Source organism: Myotis daubentonii, chromosome 2, assembly GCF_963259705.1.
Source record: "Myotis daubentonii chromosome 2, mMyoDau2.1, whole genome shotgun sequence".
NCBI lineage: Eukaryota > Metazoa > Chordata > Mammalia > Chiroptera > Vespertilionidae > Myotis > Myotis daubentonii.
The window spans coordinates 14,492,047-14,507,755 of NC_081841.1; positions in this window are offsets into that span (position 1 = coordinate 14,492,047).

Sequence of the window (15,709 nt, forward strand, 5' to 3'; positions counted from 1 at the left end):
TCTTTGAATAGTAAGCATTTCCTAGGAGTAAGGCACTTAAAAAAAGGTATCCCTAAATTTTAGAGCTTTGCTTGTTTCATAATAATATGATTTTATAATTGATAGGTTTTGACTTTTATTTACTTATTGGTATCATTTATATATAACATGATTTTATTGTACGAGAGTGTACAGGTTATCAGTGGTGGTTGCTACGGTTTCCTGAGGGTCGGATGGCCTCTGCTTACCAGAGTCATATGACAACCATGAGCTCAACTTCATGTCATTTGGTTGAAAACCAGTGTATGACCAAATTCGGGGATTTTAATTTGCTATTTATGAGTTTGTGCAACTGTTTTTTTTTTTTTCCAGATAAGAAATCATTGCTTTAAGTGATTTTAAAACAAGCAAAAATTTGTAGTGGTCAATTTCAAGAGTAGAAACTGTTTTTGATATAGTAAGGATTCCCTTATCTGAAGTGGAAAATAGCAGATTTACTAAAAATTCAATATGGAAGAAGCAATTCTGCTCAGAATTGAGAAAAGGGATATAAGCAAAAGATGTAGACTTTGTGATAGAACATATTCTAAAGCAGTTTCCCAAAGTGTGTTCCATGGAACACTAAAATTAGAAAGATGCTTTGTGAGATGGAGAGCTTACAGATAAATATGTCTGAGAGATGTGGCCCAGTCTGCTCCCTAGAGAGTCTCAGTAACATATTATGGATCCTGAGGATTTCCACAATAAAAAAAATCTGGTAAATTCTGCTTCACCCAGTGTTTCCCAATTTCCTCTGATCAGCGAATCCTGAAATGAGTGTGTGTGTGTGTGTGTGTGTGTGTGTATACATATATGTACTTAAAAATAACACCTATTAATATTTTTTAGCATTAGTATCTTGTGAAACACATTGCTCAAAACTCTATTCTAAATGTACCAAAAGTCATGTAAACTGGTAGGATTCAAAGTAAGGATTTCTTTTCAAAGAAATGAAGAAAGAATCAGAGCTAAAGAAAACAGCCCTTAATAAATAGTTCTGGGAACCCATTCTTCCTTGTAGTACTGTAGTGACCTGTCTCTGGTGCTTTTTCTTATTTTGGGTGTATGTGGTGGGGAGGATGTTCATTGGTTCAGCCCTGACCATCCTTACTAATAAAAGCCTAAGTGGTCGTCACACTGTGATGCCCTCATGCTGTCACAAGATGGCTGCGCACACAGTGGAGCGCAGATGGGCGGGGCTGGGCTTGACACTGCATGCACAGCACGGAGCCTGCCTGGAAGTCCTGCCTCCTCCTGGCTTTGCGTGGCGAGGCCTGCCTGGGGGTCCTGGGGGTCCTGCCTCCATGTGAGGAGGCCTGCCTGCGGGTCCTGGGAGTCCTGCCTCCATGTGGGGAGGCCTACCTGCGGGTCCTGGGGTTCCCATCTCCCAGCTCCATGTGGTGCAGAGGCGGGACCCCTGGCTCTGGCCTACCTCTTTGGGGCAATCTACCGAGGAGCCCCAGAGGGTGGGTGGGGCCTACCTCTTTGGGGCGATCGATCATGGGGCTCCTGCACTGTGACAGGGCACAGGCCAGGCTGGGGGACCCACCCCCCAGTGCATGAATTGTGTGCACCAGGTCTCTAATGCTTAGATAATGATGGGTGGGGCACATTGCCAACTTTGTCTCAGAAATGAGGGAAGAGAATGTGGTTTTGAGGTTTACTAAAGATGGTAGCATTTTTCAAGTTTAATTGGAGCTGACTGACATCAGACTTGTGGAAGGGATGGGATGCTGTAAGGGAGAATTAAGAAAGAGCTAAGGCGCTGGAATCAACCTGGATCTGAAGAACTTGTTCCTGTAAATGTGACCTGAACTTAGTGTCACTCTGTCATTTGGCTGGAGTTTCTTCACTGGTAAATTGGGATAGCATGTTCTGTTTACTGCAAGGATAATTTGGGGGTCAAGTTTCCTAACTAACGAAGCATTTTATAAAGCAAGAGCACTATGCAAATGCAAGTCATTACTAATTAGCATAAATATTGTCATTGGATATGCAGGGCTAGTTTAAGGGCTTATAAATCCAGTTGCCTTACAGTGACAGTGAGTATTATATCTGGTGACCTGTGATAATGTCCCTTTCTGAGAAGATTTTATATACCATATATTTTTTTACCTTCATCACAGCACTATGAGGTAAATAATAGTGTCTCATTTATTGACAAGGAAACTGAAACAGAGAGACAAAGCAATTTGCCCAAACAATAATTACCTCCTGCACCCATGCTCAAAGACATTCTATATTAAAAAACAATGTATGCAGTTGAAAAACTAATACACTATTACATTCAAAATCTCTACTTTAGAAAAATTCAGTTTAGAATATAGCATGCCAGTTGGCAGTATCTACTACCATGTGACCTCTTAGCCCAACTCTCCATAAAAGTCTGAAACTACGCAGATAAGGGGAGGAATAAGGCAATGTGTTCATAAGTACAAATGCGATGTTGAGGATTCTAAGTCATGCAGGGACCCAGAAAAGGGGGTGTTGTCAGGAGAAGACTTGACATTAAGATAAACGCTCCAGAATTCTTCAGGTATGTGGAAGACTTCTCGAGCAGCCCAAAGCCTCTGTTACATACTCTTCCATGCATCATTAGTTTTCCAGAGCAAGTTTTTGCCATGTCTAGGCTTCTTCTCCTACTGATCGCTCCCTATCCTCCAACCCATGTTTTTTCTCACCTACGGGAATCAGTCTAATTTTGTAAGTCAGTGATATTGGGATGAATTGTGAAGTGTTTATGAGGTACTTATGACCCTAGGTTAGTTATTGTGAGAGATTTGAGAAATGTGATTCCACTCAATCAGCATTTTTTAGCATTTGCAAAGTGCCAGGCACTGGCCTTGATGCTGAGGATGTTGACTAGAAATAATACAATCTTGCCCAGCTGGCATGGCTCAGTGGTTGAGTGTCTACCTATGAACCAGGGGGTTGAGGTTCCATTCCCGGTCAGGGCACATGCTTGGGTTGCAGGCTCGATCCCCAGTGTGGGCCGTGCAGGAGGCAGTCAGTCAATGATTCTTTCTCATCATTGATGTTTCTATCTCTCTCTCCCTCTCCCTTCATCTCTGAAATCAATAAAAATATATTTAAAGACAAAAAGAACACAATCTTTTTGCTTGTCAAACTCAATCTAGTGTAAGACTTAGTTCTTTAATTCATTCAATCATCAAATTTATTGAACACCCATGTATATGCCAGACACTTTTCCCTGGGGATCCAGTGGTGAATAGCCATTTTGGTCAAGTAAAACCTAGCTGGTGAGACATAAAATAATGACACAATAATGTTCACAATAATGACACTGTAATCCTTTAGCCATAATTCTGAAACCCTAAATCTCCAAAAATTGAAAGTTCTTTTATAACTCATTGGGTGTTAGTTATCACCCAAACTGAAGTGAAGTTAACTTATAACCATTATTTATCTCAGTGTGAAAATTCATGTATTTTGATGAAGATGTATTAATATATTTGATTATGGGGTGTTACCTGAGATCCTGATGGATAATACATGATTTATGCACCACTATATAAGATATCGCTTATGCACCATAATATGCAAACAAATTTAAAGTTCCAAATCTCAAATATATGAGGTGTTTTGGAAAAATATTTTGAAGTTGTTTAGTGAATAAATATAATGGAAATTTAGAGAAGGGAAGGTCAATTTGGGTTGGAATAATAATAGAAGGCCTTACATGGCAGGATTTAAATACATTTTTATTGTTTTCAGAGAGAAAGGGAGAAGGAGAGAGACATAGAAACATCAATGGTGAGAGAATCATTGATTGGCTGCCTCCTGCACACCCCCCACTGGGGATCAAGTCCACAGCCCAGGCATATGCCCTGACCGGGAATCGAACTGTGACCTCCTAGTTCATAGGTCAATGTTCAACCACTGAGCCATGCCGGCCGGGCTCACGTGGCAGTATTTAAACTTGATTTTGGAAAGTGTAGGATTTGAGAGTAATGGGTAGTACAGGAAGTAGCAACCAGGGACAGATCAACATTTGTGTGACTTAAACTTGTATATTTTGAGGGGCCTCTTTAAGGGAAAAAATCCTGACTACAGTTAGGTAGAGGGCCTTTGCAAATGAAGGGCTCTGAAACTTAAATTTTATTAGTTTCCTAATAAATTTATCTTTGAGCAAGATCAAAAGCATAAATAATGTACCCATAGATCTATAAGTAAATACATATCTTGATGCTGAGGGGAGAGAAAGAGGAGAAAAGGATTGGGTTCTTGTGGGGGAGGAGAATAAATCTTACCATTTTTATCTTTTTGAATTGTTTAAGTTTTTGAAAATTGATAACCAAAATAAGCTTCTTTTTTTAAAATGTAGGCATAACATGTATGGCTTTTGGAAAACAATCCAAAGACTAAAAATAATCCAATTGTGAGTATATTTCAGAATGAATGACCTTTCTCCATTTTCTCCTGTTTATAGCTAGTCAATTTCTAAAGCTTAAAGAAGATTTGACAATTATAAATAATTTAATATACTTAAATTGCAAGGTCATCCAAGAAGAGGAAAAAGCTGCATTTTATTTTTAAATAGACTCTGTAGGCATAGCTTTTCTTTAGATTTCAGGGGATAAGCTTGAATTTAAAAAAAAAATATAAAGATGAATACTTTAAGGTTAAAATGAAAAATTCAGTCTATTAGACTACATAGCAATACTCTTTTCTCAAACTATATACAATGATTTATATTTACTCATATAAACAATGCCAATAGTCAGTGTATATTGCATATTTACTATATGCCATGTAGTGTTCTGATTCCTTTATTACAACATATCTCCACTCTCCTTTAAAATTTTTGTTTTGTTATTGCCACAAAGATTTGACCTTCATTCTTGGTTTCTTTTTAATTTATTTTTAATAGCTTTATTAAGGTCTAATTCACATACCATATAAGTCATCCATTTAAAGTACACATCTCACTGGTTTTTAGTATAATTCACAGATATGTGCAACCATCACCATAGTAAATTTTACATTTTCATCCACTCAAATAGAAACCCTGTACCCTTTGGCTATCATCTTCCTTTCCCCCCATCCCCCCCGAGTCCTAAACAATCGCTAACTTACTTTCTGTAGCTAAAGATTTCCCTATTCTGGGCATTTAATATGAATGGAATTATATAATATGTAGTATTTTGTGACTGGCTTTCCACAATTAACATAATTTTTCAAGAATCATCTATGTTGCAGTATGTATCAGAGTTTCATTCCTTTTCATGGCTGAATAATATTCCATTTCATGGCTATACCACATTTTGTTTATCCATTCTTCAGTTGATGGACACTTGGTTATTTCCACTTTTTGGCTGTTATGAATAATGCTGCTGTAAATATTACTGTACAAGTTTTTGTGTGGACATATGTTTTCATTTCTCCTGGATGTAGGCTCTCCTTTAATCCTCCCAATACTTCTGTAGCCTGTTGCCATCCCCTTAGGTGGAAACTGAGAATAGTAAGGTAAAGTTGCCTGTCCAAAGTCATGTGACCTGTACAAGAGCCAGGCCATAAACCTAGGCAGGCCAGCTGGAATTTGCTATCCTGCTTCTCTCTACATCAGCTCTTCTCAGACATGTTTCTAAGCTTTCCTTTTAAGGATAGCTAAAAAAAATTGTGCAAAAGTAATAACTGCTATTTAAATGTACCTATGTATCTCCCCAGCCATTTACCTATCATCTGACTAAATGCTAGACATATTTTCTAAAGTGCATCCAGAAAATATGTCTTACAAATGTGACAGTCTGCATGTAATTAGCACCACTTGCATATTTTACATCATTAAAAAAAATCAAAATTTTCTCACTTTGCCCTAAATTATACCTAGCTTTCTCATACACAGTGTGAGTAGATGTTTAGAATGGCAAAGACCATCCCCAAGCTGTCTATTAATTAATGCTGTAGGGGTAGGTCGCCTCCCCCTTAATTCTTTGGTAAGAAATCAGTATTGCATGTTGGTTCCTTCCTTCCCACACCTCCTCTAGGTTAAAGTTGAATTCTTTGAGATCGAGATGTTTTTGTGCGCGACTTTAACAATGTTCTCTTCACATGTCCTCGCATAAGCCCAACAATTGCTTGTTGACCCATTTTAACCCCTTTTGAGCGTCATCTTCAAAGTGTAACTGTCCTTGACAATGAAAGAGACCTTCCTATTGTCTGCTCCTTCCAGGCAATCTTTAGCATGAAGCTAAATGGCTTTCAGATGGAGGAGTTGGCCAGAGGAAGGAGACAAAGTAAGCTGTTGTTCCTGAGTGACTTGGCTAAAGTTTCCCTTTTCTCTCTTAGAATTGTGCAGTTCTATAGAAGATGACAGACGTTTTGACAGGTGCAATATGCTTTGAACTGTTGTGTCCAGATAATTCTTTTGTCTTGGGTTTTCCCAGCAGAGTGGTACATCTTAGGATGCTGATATGCATATTGTTTGCTTTTTATTTCATGGGATGAAGCCTTCCTTCTCGCTTACCCTCCACCTCTCTCTTTAGGCCCTTTGCACACATGTCACCGACCCACATGGGAAGGCAGCAGTTGGTGCAGAAAACTCTCCCCCAACCTCCCCCACCCTTTCTTTCCCCTTAAAATGCAAATTACTCCTTGCATAGTTTTCTCATTATTGTTTAAAAAAAAAACAGAAAGAAAAGAGAAAGAAATTACTTAGAGACCTACAAAACACAGTGGCACATCAGAGGCAATGGCTGGCAGAGCTAAAACCCTAATAACAATAATACCTAATATATAGTAAGACCCAGCATGTGTCAGATACTATGCTATGACCTTGACATGCATTGTCTATTGTTAAAAAAGTGAAAATTACTTATGGCCTAGTAGCCCCATGATAATCACTTTACATTTTGGAGCATATTCTTTCATACATTTTTCTTAGCATATTACATTTTAGTACTATTTAGGGGGGAAATGAGCTCATATTGCCTAAATCGTTCTCTAAGTTTATTTTTTTTCCTATCACAATGAACTGTGGATATTTTTGCAATATCAACAAACGGTGATCTTCATTTATCTATAGTAAATTTCACTATATCATAATTTAGTTATCCAAGTTATTATTTTGGGACATTTTAGAGACTTCCACATTTCAGTAAGGCAAATGTTTTTGTGATGTAGATGATGAATGTACTTCACATGTCCTTAGATGTGCTCTTCTGAGTATTTTTATAAAGTAAATCCTAAAAGTGGAATTGCTGGTCAAAATGCATGCAAGGTTTAACTTTTGATTATCTTCTGGCTCTGTCTGGAAGAATTCCTAAGAATTTCATCTGACCTGCTCTTCGACTTCCAGAATTAAAAAAATAATGATAATATTAGTTAGGAAAGTTTTAGCCTAAACCAATAGACACCAGAGATCCTAAATTAAATCATTTTTTCTTTTCCACCTTTTGTCATGGTGACTTAGATCCACATAGATTGTTCTGCTTTGGTAAAAACGTGGGAAAGTTTTTGGTTGACAAAAAACCACACAGGACTTTAACTAAAACTGGGGGCTTCCATGTGTGTAATGGAACAGCACATCCTGTTTCATATTTAAATTGGTATGAAAACAGAACCTGAATATCGCCCAGCTATTTTTCTGGATGCCTTTCTGTGTATTTCTACTAAATGTAGTCCTTCCTGAGCGCCTTGTTACAAGTATGACTGACAATGACATGTTGAACCAAGATAGGAGGGAATTGTTTTTAAAATAAAATAAAAATTGCCCTGTTCTCTGTAATAGGCGATTCTACTTTTTTGTGTTTTAATTTCTATTTTTCCTTAATATTAAACTTCTAGAATGAATGAGCAGAGAGGTAATTTGGGATTTGGGGTTTTGCTCACATAAGAAATAGTTAAAGGAGATGTTGAGATGTTTATGTATCTACTTTCAAAACCATCTGAAGATGCTCTCACTTAGAAATAAAATGCCTTACCACGTAAGCAGGATCAAACAGAAGTCATTTAAGAGCAGGACCTGTCACAAGTGTGACACAATGACACCTAGTTTAAGGGGCATCTGAAAAATCAAAATTCTCTGCTCAGTAGAAACTGATGAAATGCAGCAACTGTGGTTTGGATTGAAAAAATAAAGGACAAGATTAAATTGAAATGTTGATTGAAAATAATGAGTAAAAGCCCTCGCCATTTTCCAATAAGGACGCATTAAATTAAAGTTCATAAAGTGCTCAATGTAATTTTTATTTCCAGTTTGTTTTCCTTGTAAATTGCACAACGTATGCTGTTTACTTAGGGACAGCCCCTAACCCCTTACTGCCCACCGCTAGCTTTTCTGCTTTGTTTTCCTGAGTGACTCGCCACAGTCTGAACTGAACCCTGGTTATGAAAAATCAGCTTAGGTTGTGAATTCTGCTAAGTGGGGCTACTTAGAAAGTCACTCTGCTCGAGTGTAAGCAGCAGGACATTGGCAGTCTGGCATGCCGTGGGTCATGTGATCTGCTGACCTCTCTCTGGGTTCCGTGACTCTGCCTAGTAACAGTTGATTAATGGTGTATGGTAACTCGGAGAGCCGATCTCATCAGTACCCTGAGTTTGAAGACTTCCTCATTATCTTAGGCCTTTCACCGCTGCCCTTAGGAAATTTTACTCACAAATTAGGTTGAACAAAGTCTTTTCAAAGAAAATTATTTTCGGTGTTTGGTCATCAGGGAGCAGAAGGCTTGATGGTCATTTACTTCATTGAAAAGGGAGTGGGCGGCCAGTGGCGATTAGAGAGCCTGGACACCATTAGGGCTTCTTCCTTCCTTGTTGCTGCAGGGCTCGGTTTTCAGAAGAAGCAATATAATAAAACTATCACTCTGGCGACAAGTTGGCCTCAAACTTTACTTTTTTGGAGGAGGGGGTCGAATTTCTGATTTTTCTGTTGGGGCAGAGGTTATGAACACATTTATTTATAGAGATTTAGCATCCAGTGGCCATCTGGATTCACAATTGGCCCTGTGGTTGTCTATCAAATAATAATATTGTGCTTCGTAGTAACAGAGCTGAAGTTTTATTCAGAGCAACAATATGCTAGTTTAAAAATATGCTCATCTCCACATTTCCTCGTAGCCAGTGTAGCTGCGTTCACCTGTTCTGGTCATCTAGTTGTAAATGGAATTCTCCAGGAAAAGCTACCATTTTCTTGATCGAAAGGAACAGATTCAGCTGGCATGTCCTTTGTCCTGTTTTTCCCCTTTTTCCTGTTTCATGACAGATGCAATGCCTGGAGGTGGAGTAGCCATCCCCTGACCATGAGGATAACAGCCACGTGCTAAGGATGATACAGCTGGGAGCTGGAAGAAAACTGGCTCTTTGATGACTCCCTGAGCTAATGTACAAGCTCTAATATTTCTACTCTTGGATTTCTTGTTAGATAGTAAAAGCTAAACCTTTATTTGGTTAAATGACTAATGTCTGGTTTCTGTTACATGTAGTTGAATGTAGCTCTGATCGAGACTGTTCAAATTTTGGCTTCATCATTTTCCACTTGGGTGATGCTCTCTGAACCTCGGTTTCTTCATCTACCGAATGGGGTTGATAATACTTATCTCTGCTTCAAAGGTTTGTTGTGAGGATTAAATTCAATATGCCTGTAAAAAATCTTAGCATATATCTGATACATAGAAGGTGTCAATATATTATTATTATTATTACTAGAGGCCCAATGCATGAAATTCATGCAAGGGGCTCAGCCCTTGCAGCCCCGACTGCCTCAGCTGCCCTCATGGCCTTGGCCAGCCTTCGCAGCCCCTCGCAGCCCCTCACAGCCTTGGCCAGCCCTCGCAGCCCCAGCTTTGTCTAGAACATCATCTGAATGGTTATCTGGAATGTCGTCCAGATGGTAGTTTGGCTGTTTGGTCTAATTAGCATATTAGCTCTTTATTATATAGGATTATTATTATTATTATTATTAATTTAGCTCTGGCTGCCATTGCCTCTGATGTGCCATTGTATTTTCAATGTGTGATATTAAAGTTAATTCCATATTTTTAGGATCCAAATGATGATCAAATATTTACACATTTATGTTGAGATAGCATTTGACACATCATTTATTTCCCACCTATTACCATATGTACCTCCTCCATGGACAAATCACTAAATCAATAAACAAAGTCAAATATAAACCATTAAGTATCACTGGACTATCATCTGAGTGACTGTTTCTATTTCGAGAGGGATGAAGAAACTGGACTTGATTTCAAGGAGAAACAAGCATAATTTGAATCCAGATCCTCTTCGGCCTCCTCTAGATTGTGTCAGGTTCTCAGACTTTCCTTATTTTTTTATAACATTGACCATTTTGAGGAGCATTGGACAGGTATTTTGTAGAATGTCCCTCAGTTGGGATTTGTGTGAAGTTTTTTTTTTTTATGGTTAGGCTGGGCTTATGGGTTTTAGAGAAGAAGATCACAGAGGGAAAGTCCCATTCTCATTGCATTCTTTCAAGGGTAGGTGCTATCACCATGTCTCAGTGTTGGTCCTTGCTCACTCAGCTGAGGTAGTCTCTGTCATATTTCTCCACTGTGAAGTTCTTTTTATCCCCCTTTCCATACTGTACTCTTTGGAAGGAAGTCTCTATGGGCCGCCTACACATAAGAGATGGAAAGTGACGGTCCGCCTCTTTGAAGCTTGAGTATCACTTGTTTGGTTTTTTCTGGTGCAAGTTGTTAATGTTTTGGTTGATTTTGTATTCAGCAACCTCCTTGAATGTTATTAGTTCTTTTAGCTTTTTGCATTTCTTGGGTTTTTATTGTAAATCATTAGATCACCTAATTATGATGATAATGCCTTTTCTCTTTCAGTCTTTATGTCTAATAAATATATTTTTTTTTATGTTGGAAAGGACTTTCAGGACTGTAATGGTCAGTTTTCATTAGGTTATGATACGATGTGAAACACTTCCAAATCTCAGGGGTTTACAAAATCAAAGATTTATATCTTGATCATATTTACCTGTCAGTAGCAGGTTGGTTGTAGTTGGCTGCAACTCTATCTCCTTTCTATTGGGATCCAAGTGGAAGGAGAAGTCCCATCTGAGAAATAGCCTCTTTATGGCAGAGGAAAAAGATCATGGCAGAACCATGTTGTAACTCCGAAAGTTTCATGTTGGATGTGGCACGGCCAAATTGGTATTAATGGGGCGGGAAGTCTGCTACATAGAGGATCCCAGGGAATAGCTCACTTGAGATGGGCCTGGGAGAGAGGAAAGGAAATAATAGGAAGGGTGTTTTAATCTTCCATAAATACTATGAGTAATGATAATGATGAGAGTAGTTATTCCTGTCTTTTTCCAACAATAGAGGAAATGAGTGGAAAGTTTTCTCATGAAGTATAATGCTTGCTATAGGTTTTTGATAGGTAACTTGTTATCAGGTTACAGAAGTTCTCTCTTATTTGTAGATTTAACTTTTTAAACTATTACCTTGGTATTGAAATTTATTAATTTCCCCTCAATATTTACTGAGGTGAACATGTAGTTTTTCTCATTTAGTCCATTAAGGTGAATTAAATGGCTCTTAAATATGTTTGTCTATCTAGCTTTTGGGAAGGAAAAAATCCTACTTGATCATAATATATTTTAAAAATATTCTGTTGGATTCAGCTAGCTAATAAATTATGTGGTATTTTCACATCTATTTTTAAAATAAAATTAATATATATGTTTCCTCTTCTCATATGTTCTTAGCTAGTTTTCTGATATAAACTCAGAGCCTCCTAAATGAATTGGTCTGCTTTTCTTATTTGTCTTTTCTGGCACAATTGATCTAAGTCAGAATTATTGGTTCCTTTGAAATTTGGCATAAAACTATCTGAGCCTAGAACTTTAATTTGAAGGGGAGAGAAAGGATCTTATGCATACAATTTTGATATCTTTAGTTGGTTGGTTCATTCAAGTTCTCTGTTTCTCCTTGTGTCAATATTGGCATTTTACACCCCCCCCCATTAATGTGTTTAATATAGATTTCAAATTTATTGGTTATTCATGATATTTTTTATTATTTAACAGATATCTGTTATTTCTATTTTCCTAAGTCTACCAATTTGTTTTCTTTAGTTTTTGTCAGATTTTCCGTAACAATTATTATTCCTTATGCTTCTATATGAACTAGAGGCCCAGTACATGAAATGCGTGCATGGGTAGGGACCCTAGCGGCTGTCAGCTGCCGGCTGGGACCTCCCTTCCCCCAGCTGCCTGCCGCCGCCACTGCCACTGCCACCAGTTGTGGCCTCCCTTCCTGCAGTTGGCAGGCGGCCCTGCACCCTGGTCGAACTCCCGGTCAAGGGGACAATTTTCATATTAGGCTTTTATTATGTAGGATTACCCACAGAAATAAGGCTTATTTTCAAGTTATCAGCCATAAGAAATGAAGATCTGAGAGATGTCAATAAAAATATACAGCTGTATTTATAGATTAACATTCAACTGAAGTTAGGTAAGGCATTTACTATAAATCTTTTAAATGAACTGTAGATGGGAAAAAGAGTGTTGCTTTTTTTTCCCTCCAAAAAATGGCTGTTTTCTCTTGAAAGAAAACTCTAAAATGTGCTAAATGTGGGTAGAACCAAACAAGATATCAGGAGGAAAGAGTTCAATCCTGGCATATCAATTAGGACCTTGCAAACTAAAGGGAACCAATTTCAAACTGAGCATAAAGTGTTTGGCTAGATTGAAAGAATAACAGCTGGAAATTTCTGTTTATCAAATTTGAACATGCTGTACTTCTATGTTGTTGTTGTTGTTGGTGTGTGTGTGTGTGTGTGTGTGTGTGTGTGTGTGTGTTTGTGTGTTTTCAGGCAGCCAGTGCTAAACCTTGAGAATGATTCATTTATTCAGTATATATGAAAATGTCCAAAACAAGTGAATTCGCACACATACACACACCCATACACCAGAGAAACAGACACCTTTTTCTACACCCAGATGAACCAATGTATGATAAATCAAGTTCTCCAAATCAGCCCTGTTGAGAAAGGGTAGCAAAAGAGAAATAGAAGAGTTACAGCTCCGTAGGCTGTGCAACACAGAGAGATAACCTGAGACCTTTAAGGGGAAAAGAAAAAAAAATTAAGCCCTCATTTTTACAAAGTATTATGTATATTAAATACTCGTTGCAGCCCAGAGAGATAGGTTTTATTGTTCACAGTTTAAAGATGAGGCTCAGTTTTAAGATGTGCCAAGGTTAGCCATCTCATATGCGAAGGATACAGGGCCATCTGATTCCACACAATTGAGCATACATTTAAGACTACAGACAATACAGCGAGACTGTCTGAGTTTGAATTCTGCTCTGCCACTTGACAGGGGTGTGGCCTTGGGTATATTATTTAACCTCTCTGTGTCTCAAATTCCTTATCTGTAAAATAGAATTACTAACAGTAACTACCTCCTAGGGTTGTGATTATTAAATGAATGAATACATAATAAAGCACTTAGAATGGTTTCTGGCCCTGAGGAAGGCCTCAATAATATCTTAGTGGGAGCCTAGAGAGGAGAGACTGCTGGGGAAGTGGGGAAGTGGGGGTGGGCCAGGGATGCTCTTGGGAGGAATTTTCTTGACCCGGGACAGCGTACTGAATACTCTGCATAGGGTGTAAAAGTACCATTTCTTTCTGCTGTCCCTTCTTGGACTTTAACTTTCTAGTTAAAATAGCCAACATACGGAGACATCCCGCAAGTGTGTCAGTCTGAATATGTAGAAATATTAATGCTGCTGCAGACCCATGAAATAATCAAGTAAGAAATGAGGGCTTCTCTTTTGCTCCCCATTCCCTTCCTTTCTTGCTCTCCCTGTTCCCTTCCCTCCTCCTCTTCCCTTTCTTCTTTTCTCCTATTTATGGTTTCTTAAGGTAATTGAATTACCTTATTCCCATACCACCTCCTTATTGACCTCTTAGACCTTTAGACACAGCACCCTGTATATTAATCAACTTGACAGGTTTTCAGTCATGAAGTTGAGAATGAAAGAGTACAGATCTTTTCATTTTTTAGATGAGAAAACATGCCAGGAGGGTTCAATGATGTGCTTGAGGTCACAGAGTTGGCAATGGAGCTAAAGTCACATAGTCAGGATGTGTCCTCTGCAGTTAGAGCAGCGCCTCTCTATTATATAGCAGAGTATGGCCAATGTCAATGCTGTGTTTATTTTAAAATAATTACTAAGAAGCAATCATTATGTCTATTAAAATTGTATTTATAGTTACAATTATTCTGTTAATAATATTCAATTAATATTTTACATATCAATTAGTATATTATTTTACATGCAAGGCATTCTTATTCTCCTGTTATTACCTTTTTTTGTTGTTTAACTTTATCTGTAAAAAGGGGCCATGCTCTTTCCTGTATCAAACTAAACCTGGGCAAAGACTTCCCAGCGGCCCCCCAAAGATGGTGGATGCAGGCTGGAAACTGAAATCCAGCTCCCAGATGGTCTGATACTGAGTCGTGTCAGCACAGAAAGAATGACTAATATCCTGACAATTAAACATCTCAAGTGTTGAAGATGTGGGGTGGAAAACAGCCTGGATTAAAAATACTCTTTCACTTAGTGTCTGCTAGGGAACACACAGGTAGCATAAAAATAAATTGGAACAAATGAGCAAACTAGACTTTAAATGTGAATAGAATGAGCTTGTGATTTATTGGAAGCAGAGAGCCTGGCAAAGTCCTGAGATGAAAGCACGCTTGGATGACATTCTAGAGACAGAGAAAGGCAGGTCACACACCAGTCAAGCGGCCCAAGCTGGCTTCACCATGGCCTCTAGCCAACTGTGTGACCCACTGTTAGGGACCTACGTTACTTACCTTCCCTGGGCCTCAGTTTTCTCCTGGGTATAAGGAAGGGTTCAGAGTCAGTCTCTAAATTCTTTTTAGGGAAAGAAACGTTCAAATATTCAAAGCCTACAATTCTATCTTATCTTGATCTTGCTTTATTGCTTATTTTCTGTGCGGAAAAGAACCCCATACAGCCTCTATTTCAGGTGTCAGAGGTAGTGTATTCGAAAATAAGGGTGCTCTTTATTAGAAATGTATAATTTGTATAACCAATAATCAAAATCTAAAATGATGTCTTCTTTAGCTTTTCATAGCTCTTGTTACAATTTTTCCTCTCTCTTTTTCTTCTCCCCCACTTCACCTTTTCTCTCTCTCAATCTCTCCTCCCCTTCACCCTCCACCTCATCTAGTATGGATGCTCTCCATTCCCTTTGTGCCTGGTGAATGCCTACTCATCCTCTAAAACCCATCTTAAGTGTAACCCCCTCTGGAAAGCACAACCTTACCTCTCTTCATTCCCAGAGAAAGTAGCTCCCTTTCTGTGTTCACATAGTATTAGGTCCTGTTTCAATTACAGTGCCAACCATGTTATATTTGCTGCTAAATGCTAATTGAGTCCATGGCTCCCCTGCTCAAAATCCTTTAGTGATTTCTCATTAATTCCAGAATAAAGTCCACACTCCTTAGTTAGAAATCCAGAATCCTCTGTGGTACAAACCCTGAGAACCTCTCATTTAGTGTCTCACCTCCATACCTTCATCCTGAGTTCTGGGCATACAGCTGGCATGTTGAAATAGCTATGTTACTCTCATCTTTGCCATTTCAGATGTCACCACTCCTAGGAGCTCTTTCCTGAGCCTGCCAAGCTCCCCAGGTGTACCCTCCATCCTCTCATGACACTCC